The sequence below is a fragment of the Poeciliopsis prolifica genome, unplaced genomic scaffold (assembly GCF_027474105.1).
Source record: "Poeciliopsis prolifica strain line A6 unplaced genomic scaffold, Auburn_PproV2 SCAFFOLD112, whole genome shotgun sequence".
Lineage (NCBI taxonomy): Eukaryota > Metazoa > Chordata > Actinopteri > Cyprinodontiformes > Poeciliidae > Poeciliopsis > Poeciliopsis prolifica.
Window position 1 is genome coordinate 232339 of NW_026562487.1, and position 9299 is coordinate 241637.

Genomic DNA, 9299 nt, shown 5'->3' on the forward strand with positions numbered 1-9299 from the left:
CTTTGACAGGTTCTGGATGGGTTCTGTCTCCTCAGTAGAGGCGGACGAGACTTAAAAAAATGTGAAGTTGAAGAACACTGGAAGCTGGTGAGGTTTTACACAGCAGCCAAGACAGGTCAGAGGTCAAAGCAGTGCCACTGCATCAAGCAGAGCCTCATCTTCCCTCCTCTGCTGATCGGGTCTCGGACTTGAGCCGGACGAACTCCTTGGCGACGTCGTCGTTGGAGCGCTGGGAGAGGATCCGCATGGCGGTCAGGCCCGTGTCGTCCATGGAGATGCGCTGCCCCAGGGGCACCAGCAGGCGCAGTTGCCCCTCTCCATGATGTCCCTCAGCTGCACCACGGCCAGGCCCACCACCCGGTCGGCGCGGCCGAAGCAGTAGTCCTTGACGCAGGCTTGAACCTCGTAGCACTCGAACCCGTCCTGAACACCCAGAACGCTGCAGAGCGAGAGCAAACACAGGAGTGGGAGCACATGGGCTAGGGCGCTAATTGCAGAGCTAATTCCTGATTTTGTGCTTTTTCTGAAACTTTAAAAACATTCGTACACCTAGCTTTTGATGATCTAATTTTCCATTTTAAATCAAAACATTTTACTTTGATTTGAGGTCCACATCTGCAGTGGTAGATTACACTATTGCTAATCTGCTAATCTGCTAATAGCAAGCAAATTTGTTGTGCAACACATTTTGATTCCCCTAAATCAGTTTTCAAGTTAAATTCTAAAGCACTAATGTACTTTTCAGTTTTCTACACTTTCAGTTGAATAAAGTTTGACATCTGCTGTAGAAGGGACTTCCATTAGCTGCTAATGTGCTAATAGTAGAGCTAATTTTAGCTTTTTTAAATAACTTTTAAAACTATTGCCACACAATTAATTTCTTAAAATAAATCCAGATTTTATTTGGAAAAGTTAAATTTGAGGAAGTTCACTAAATGTTTAGCAGAAACACTAAATGAACAATTAGCTCTGCTGCTAGCGCATTAGCTGACATTGTCCAGTAATTTCACAAGGACTTTGTTTTGTGTAACCAACAGTTTATGAAGTCAGAATTAAAAGAGCTTCAAATCCTAAATGTGTCACGACGTTTGGTTTTGAACTTACAAGTGAAAGGTCTCGTTGTATTTGGGAGACCAGCTGTTGTTCTTGGATTTGGTCTGAAATCGGCGCTTCTTGTCGCTGAGGTGCGGCCCGATCATCGTGACTTCCACGAAGGGTCTGAACATCCCAGACGTCTGCCACTTCAAATCACTGGCTGCAATCACTGCATCAATGACACAAAACATTTAAACAGAAATGACACTAAAATGCTCCAGCTTTGATTTCATTGGTTCAAAATGAGCCCAAACGGACCTTTGAGAGTAACTTTCCGCTCTCCGCTCTTGGGATGAGTGTACAGCTCAATCTGCAGGGAAACCTCTCCGATGGGTTTGTCCACAGCTGAGCCTGGTTTAACACAAACAACATTTGGTCCAATGCAGGCAAAGAAAACCACGTTTTATAGAGTCATGCGACGGAAACGCAGGTTTCACAAAACAGAAGAGAGAAAACGATGAAGGGAAGTTGGGCTGATGATGATTTCATGGAGACCTACCCCTGCTGGGCTGGATTTTCTCATTAGGGGTTAACCTAATACCCTTCCCATTGTGCACTGGCACAGAGGCAGCAGGAGATAAAAACAAGACAGCAACTTAAACAACCAAATCCAGGAGATAAAAGCAGCGAGGAATCTGAAACTCTCCCGTATTTAATCTCCTTTGAGGCGTTTTGGATCTACCCTGTGAATGCTGCGTGGTCACGAAGGTTTTGATGAGCGTGTCGGTGGTCTGGGTGTAGAGCGACAGAGCGTGGCGGAGCGACGAAAGCTCAGCGCTCTTCTCCAGGAAAGTCTTCTTCAAGCCGTTCCCGCCCGCTGAAAGTATTGCTGCGTAGGAAACAAAACGAGAGGAATCAGCGTTCTACAACCTGAATGATTAAACTTAAAGTGGAGTTAATCAGACTTTTAGTTAATCAACTAAAGACTCTTAAATGTGAATGAATTGTACTTTCTGTTTGACCAGAGGTCAACGTTTCGCTCTCACCTTGATGGTATCCAGAGCCACATCCATGACGGCACACTGCCTGGCGTCAGGCTTTTAGCGTCTCCTGCCATGTGATCCTAAACAACCCAAACCAAGACTTTGACTAGACCAATTCACAGGAGAAAGCAAACTCAAAGGCAACCTGATACCTTCAGTTTGGAAAGGTGTCCCAGTTCTTTAGCAGCAGAAAGGATCTGTGCTCCCTTCAGGAAAAACAGAAAAATGAATGATTCTTTTAGTTTTCAGAAGCCTTGTTTCAATTTTAATGATCATATTAGTAAAGTTTGATGGGATGGAAAAAAAGCATCGATACAACTCATGTTCATACATAAAGTGAGTTATTTATCTACTCTATATGTGATTGGATGATGTTCAGTTTGTTGACTAATAATTAAACTGAATATGCCACAGTCATCATTTTAAACATAATGGATAAAAATATTTTTTGTGTTTGGTCACGTCTGTCAAAATGTTTACATCTCATCATCTGACACAATTACGAGTTGATCCATTTCAAAATGGCAGCCATGTTTCCATCCAGCTGTGATTCAAATTTTGAACAAATTTTTATAATAATGTATAAAAGAAAATGTAAATTACACTGCAAAACCATAAACTCTTACCAAGTATTTTTGCTCTAGTTTCTAGTGCAAATTTGACGAATGTGAATTACAACATTTAACTTTTCTTTTGGGATCAATAAAGTATGTTTGAATTTGAATTTAAAATATCTCAGCACATTTTAAATAAGACAAAAATAACTTAATAGTAACTTATCAGAAGAAGAAGCTTGTTTTAAGTTGATAATTCCTTAATATTGATATAAAAAAAAGTAGTTGGCAGATTATTTAATTTAAGGGAAAATGATTTGTTATAAGTGAAATAATCTGTCCTACACAAAATAAGTTCATTACATTTATTTTGCACAAAATTATTGAAATAAAATGAGATTTTAGTCTGGTTATTATGTCCCTTGTAATATTGCAAAAATATTTTGATTTAGGTGAAATAATCAAATTTGATCAGCAATATTAAGAAATTATTGACTTAAAATAAGCTTCTACGATAGTTTCACTGACAACTAGATCAAAAATATTTGGTAAGGTTGTGTTTTTGTTATGTAATTCACACTTTTTGACAACATTTCAAAACCATCTGGATGGAAACCTGTCCAGTGACGGAGACGAGCGTCAGACTCACCAAGGTGTCGTTCCCTTGCGGCAGGACGATGTTCTTCTCCAGGCTGGTCATCACGATCCTCCACAGCTCCTTCAGAACGCGCTTCAGGACGGTTTTCTCACACACCGTGGCGAACAGCGTTAATCTGCAAAAACAAGACGTTCACACACACACGCCGACGGACGAGCCGTGTTTGGGGAAATCCCACTGAACCCACTGAGCATCCAGGAAGTCCATGAGCGGCCGCAGCATGTTGTCCGAGTCGCCCTCCACCTGGTTCTTGGTGTTTTCGTTGAGCGGTCCTTTGATCTGGTACAGCAGCGACGCCATCTGCCGCATGCAGTCGGTGATGCGGCTCTGGAAGCTGCAGGAGAAGAAAAGCCAGTGATGCACTGGGACAAAGTGGGGGAAACGTGGGGGTGTGAGGGCGGCGTACCTGTTCCCAAACGTGCTGCTGAGGTCGTCCAGAACGTTGTTGAGCCGAACCTGCAGGTCGTTCAGCAGGTCGCTGGCCTCCGTGTCCATCTGGAGGAGAGAAACCTTCAAGTTCAAAAGGCTGACAAAAGGTTTTAGAGAAAGAAAAAGGAAAAAAACTGGGAAGTTTTGGGATTTTACTGAGACTAAGAACCTGGAAGCTAATTACTTCTAAAGCTGAATTATTACAAAACACCTGGGAGTCTACGGTTGCATTACGAGTCCGTTAAACACCTTGTTGGTGTAGTTTGCATTTCTACTCATAATAACATGCATGTTACAGTTCACCTCCTGTAACACGCATGAACTCACCTCATGATCCTCACATGCATTTTCTCTCTATGTGGCAGAAAGTTGGGAGGTAAAACAAGACATTTTGGATGAAATGCCCCATTTTGACACTCATTAAGTGGGAAATTGCTTATTAAGAATCTAATTTAGGATATTCTGCTTGTGCCTACCTTCTCAAAACGGTTCGTCCATCTTTGAGTCAGAAAATTGTTAGAGATATAAAAAAAACACAAACAGTGTCAAACTGTCCTGAAGAGGTGGAGGAGCTGTATAAATCCAAATGATTTCTGGACTTTTTGGTGAATATTAAGGTGATTTAATCCCAGATAACATGTTAACCCACCTCATCCTTCTCAGTCTATCACACATGGTTTAGAAAAGGAACAAAATAAAGTGTTAAAATGAAAAAATACAGTTGAAGGTGACGTGAAAGTGGCGCTTTTATGGGAAATAAGGGAAAATGCTGCTAATCTAAAGAGGAAATCCTCACAGATGAGAATCAAACCAGACAACAAAACTCCACCATGTTGGATGTTTTAGTTTCAGTTTGGGGAAAATCTTTGGAAATGACTTTGGATTTGGAGAATGAAGGATGTTAAAAACCACTTTCAACTGCAACAAACCTCTGCCTCCATTTCCTCCCCTTCCTCTTTAACTTCCTCCTCTTCCTCACTTCCTTCAAACTAGGAGTTGCAGTAAAGAGGCAACAAAGGTTTTGTCTTGTTGCTTCATTCAGATAATTGTGCAGTGTTTTTTTTAAAAGTTATTTTTAAGACATATATGCAGTCATGTTTTACATGTTTGCATATGCAGTGGACTTGCCTGCCATGCTAGCGCGCTGTTCTTCAGCTAGAAAAGCAGAGAAAAGGTAGAGAATGTCTTTCTCCAGCCACAATTACAAGAACTGACTTTATATTGATTAAAACATGGATACTATCAGAGAAAAACAAAATATTACCATTTATTTTTGGTCTAGTTTATTATTCAAGTACATTTGGACATTTAAAATAAGACTAAACTAATTTACAAGTAACTTTTTAGAAAGATATATGAGCTTGGAGGGAGTTTGAGATGCATTAAGTCTTAGAATATTCTTCTTAAAAAGGAAAACCTGCAGATTTGTCTGCACAAAAACTTTTGAATTTCATGTTAAAATTTTAATTTAACAGAGTGATTCGTATTTTCCCAGGCAGCCTTAATTTTCTTTTATATGATTTCAACATGGTGCATTTCCTAACAATCAATAACAAATCAAATTGATATGATGTCAAAACTGGAATCTATCACTAATTTGAACACTTGGCCCTCAACATCAATGTTGGAGAAACGTTATCGTCATTGATGATGTAATAACAGCAATAGTGTTACAACACACTATTAAATAATAGTGTTGTTGTAATTTCAAGGCTGCTGTTTCTCTGTCAGATTCCCTCAGGTCTCCATAGCAGAGAGATGGATCACGGCGCTCTTCCTCCACCTCCTCGCGCGCCCCATCCTCATCCTCCACACCTCCACTGAGTTCTGATGGGTCGCTTCAGATCCTCTCTGGAGATCAGACACCAGAACAGAGGCGGATCAGAACCAAAGCCAGCAGCTCTGCTGAAGCCCAGGAGAACTCTGAGTCCAGATGTGAACCCTGGTCTCCTCCAGAACCTCCTCTGTTCTGCTGTGGAGGAGCTGTGTGGCTCCAGTTCTGCAGCAGGACCTTCTCAGCTGCAGCAGAAGAAGAAAGGACTTCCTGTGTTCAGGTTGGATAGAAACCTGGATATTTTCTACCTTGTGGTTCTGCTTCCAGCGTAGATGTTCTCCAGGGTTCTGATCTGGATCTAGTGGACTGTAGAGCTCATCAGGTTTCCTCTCATCCACTTTGAGATCTTCAGCTTCCTTTAGATTCAACCTGAAGCTTCTTCTGACAGATTAGCTGCAGCTAATATTTAGCATGATGTTTATTATTCTGGCCTCAGTTTTCTGTTCTTCATGTGACTCCACTGAATCCAACTCTGATGTCGTTCACTTCACAAGTGATGAAGATCCATTTTTCTTTCACTTCCTGCTGATTTCTTTCCAAAGCTCCATTTGTTCCAGGAGGATCTTCAATGTTCTCTTTAGATGATGAAGGAACTCAGACTGACTCCACCCGGCTGGTGCTCCAGGTGAGCAGAAACAAACAAACCCTGAAGTCATCTCTGCAGACCAGCTTTAGATTTAGACCAACTGAACATCAAGCTTCAGTAACGTCTCAGTTAAAGTTTGTTTCCAGATCTGAGATCAGAAAGTTCTGGAACAAACTGGTTGCTCTCCAGTTTGATGATGTTTCCAACCTGAATGTTCATCCATTTTTCTTCTCTCAGCCTGGAAAGAAAATCCTCTAAATTATCTGGCTTGATAAAAAACTGTTTTATTAGTAAAATCTTGGAATCTTTGACTCACTCTTTGTGTATCAGGACTTTCACCTTGCAGTTATTCACCTGAAATGAAGAGGAATTGTTTATTTTTGGTCTAAGAATAAAATGTTTTTGTAAGGATCATGTAATCACATCCTGGAAAGTCCTTCAGAGTTTATCTTTGCTCTAAAGTTATGAAAACCCGAAACCTCTCCCTTTTTAACAGAGATCAAATACCAAACACTCTGATCTTTGCTTAATCTGCCAGTTTGACAAATATAAATGAACATCGCTTCAAAATGTGTGTATTTATTACTTCTGAGTGGGAAAGTGTTTCTGAAATGGAGCAGGAAATACATTTCATAACAGCTGATTTGCATGTGATCAAGACAAGAAGGCAGCGGTCAACACACACACACCAGTGGTGTGTTCACACACACTCTGCAGAACTTTGTGTTCATCAGAGGTCGATTGTTTCAGGTTTGAGCTAAAACAGAAGCAGCAGCACTTCCTCTACAGGAGAAAACACACGAGGTCATGAGGTCAAGCTTTGTGACAGTAAATAAAACACATGAATAATCTCTTGGTTTGCTAAATTATAATAAAACATGATATTTATGTTATGAACAATTAAATAATTTTAGCTTGGATTGGCTCTGAACCCATCATAAATCACTGATTCATTATAAAAACTTTGACTAGACTCAGAGTAGACTTATGTAAATATACATGATGAAGTATTTAAATTCAGCATTTCACTGAAAAAGTCATTAAAGTGTAGATACAGGGATAAAGATTAGCATGCTAACCCCTCAGGTTTCCCATCAGCCACTTGGGTTTCAGATGACCAACATTTTTAAAACATGGCTGCTATTTTGAGCCTTTTAAACCAGATATGGATATTAAATGTTCCCTGTTAGAGATTCAGGTTTTAACTTATGGATCTTTGTCAGTAAATTTGATTTAATTATTGGGGAATAATAAAAAAATAGTCAAGGAATAAACTAAAAATTAGGGTTTTGGAGGTGAAATGATTAATTGTTGAATAAAAATGAAAATTAATCATGTAGGATTAATTAGATTATTTTATTGTGAAATTTGAAACTGTTACAATTTTTACAAAATATCCTTATAAAATCAACAAGTAACTTATTTTAATTTGATCATTTTAGAAACAAACTTATTTTTAAAGGAATAACATTAAGAGACTGGTGTTTTTAGAATTTGTTATATTTAATGAATAATTATTGGGTATAGCCATGAAACCACTAATTTATTCAACATTTTTACAGATTGATTGAATAATCTAAAGATGATTGGTCTTAGAATCAATACGATTAATTGATCAGTGGCACTCTCTTAAAAATAGTTTTCTCCTGTATAAAGAGAGCTAACCATCTTTTCATAAATGAAGGAATTTAGAAAAAAACACATTACATTTGTACTTTCACTTTGTGTAAAGAGTATTAAGAACTATTGAATTCATATAAACATGCAGTTTTTTCATGTTATTGAACGTAGGCAGCCTTCAAATGAGCGGTCCTTATTTTTCTGTGATGCTTCCAGTCTCTGCGTTGTCCTGTTTCCCCTTGATTGTTCCCAGGTGTTTCTCGTTTCTGTGATTACCATCTGTGTATTTAATCCCACGGTTGTCCTTTGTTCCTCATCGGGTCCTCATCGTCTTCACGTCATTTTGTCAAGCCTGTTTCTTCTGTCCACCAGGATGAACAGTTGCTACAGGCGTTGAGCCCTGGCTTCAGCTCACACCATGCTGCCTGTTTGTGTTTCCACTTGGACTATTTTTACTATTAAAACCATCATTTAACTTATCCTGGGTTTTCTGCCTGCTGCTTCACCACCAGTATACAGCATCTCTTGATAGAGTGAAGCTATGACAAGAAAACAAACTGAAAACATGTGGATCCTGGAATTATCCTGGAATAATCCTGGAATAACCTGGAATAATCCCAGCTTCCATCTTAAAAGGACTGAAGAAGAAAAAGTTTCCAAGGACTCAATCAATCGTTTCAACCAAGAATAGATTGTAGAGACTGAACTATCTGTTCAACAGTGAGAGAGTTTCTCTGACAGGAGGAAAAACTTTAGACTCTTTAGACTCAAATCAGCTCAGAAACACTGAGAACCAGAACTGGACCATAAGAACCCAAATCCAGGAATCAAGGTTCAGTGAATGTGGTGTTGAAGGTGTGGAGGAGGATCAGTGAGTCAGAGGAGACTCTGTAGAAGGACAGAATGCCAGCAGGACAGTCCACATACACTGCTACTCTGTTAGAGTCAGAGGAGGAGGAGAGACGAGTTTCTATGTTATTGTGCCTGACAAAGTAACCATGACCATGAGAGCAGATCAGACTCCAGGAATGATCATTACATCCAAACCAACAGTCTCTACTGATTCCTTTCCTCTTGATTCTTCTGTAACTCACTGATATATTAACATCTCCTCTCCACTCGACTCCCAGTAACAGCGACCAGTCAGACCAGTTCTACACAGCAGCTGAAGATAATTATCAAATCTGTCTGGATGATCAGGATATGACTGAAGCTCCTCCTCATATGTCACCTTCCTGTTGTCTTCAGACAGTTTGAGTTTTCTGTTCACTGTGTTTGTGTCGATGGTGAGTTGACAGGAATCTGATGGAGAACAAACACAATCCAGCTGCAGTTATTGATCATTTATTGACACTTTGACTCCTGAATGAGTGATGTGACAGTTTGAAGATGGTTGAATGTGAGCTGCTTTGTTGTCATGAATCAGATGAAAAACACACTTACATTTCCTCAGACCTGGAGTCAAGAATCGGCCTCCAGCAGGCTCCACCCTGAAAGGAGGAGGGGGGTCAGACCATCAGTCTCTTTCAGCAGCACATGG

At 39.9% G+C, this 9299-nt stretch overlaps 1 pseudogene; it reads right to left on the reverse strand.

The window, feature by feature from the left end:
* Window positions 1–4928, reverse strand: LOC129354571 (protein unc-13 homolog B-like; annotated as a pseudogene).
* Window positions 4929–9299: the final 4371 nt, after the last annotated feature.